Source organism: Penaeus monodon, chromosome 34 (assembly GCF_015228065.2).
Source record: "Penaeus monodon isolate SGIC_2016 chromosome 34, NSTDA_Pmon_1, whole genome shotgun sequence".
NCBI lineage: Eukaryota > Metazoa > Arthropoda > Malacostraca > Decapoda > Penaeidae > Penaeus > Penaeus monodon.
In genome coordinates, this window is record NC_051419.1 from 3067216 (window position 1) to 3067433 (window position 218).

A 218-nucleotide genomic window follows, 5' to 3' on the forward strand; every position below is an offset into this window, starting at 1 on the left:
AGCGATTCAACTCGTCCGCTAACCTGATTCAGTTCACTCCTTACGAGGGAACTTAAAGCATAATCCAGCAAAGATATAACCAGGAAGGAGAAATTATAGCAATCTGCAATTATGATACGAAGATTGTGCTTCCCCCAAAACTCCGCGGAAGAAATGTTACAGGTGTCGGTAAGGATGCTTTTCCCATTCGTAAAGCCGGGAATTTCGGCTTCAGTGGT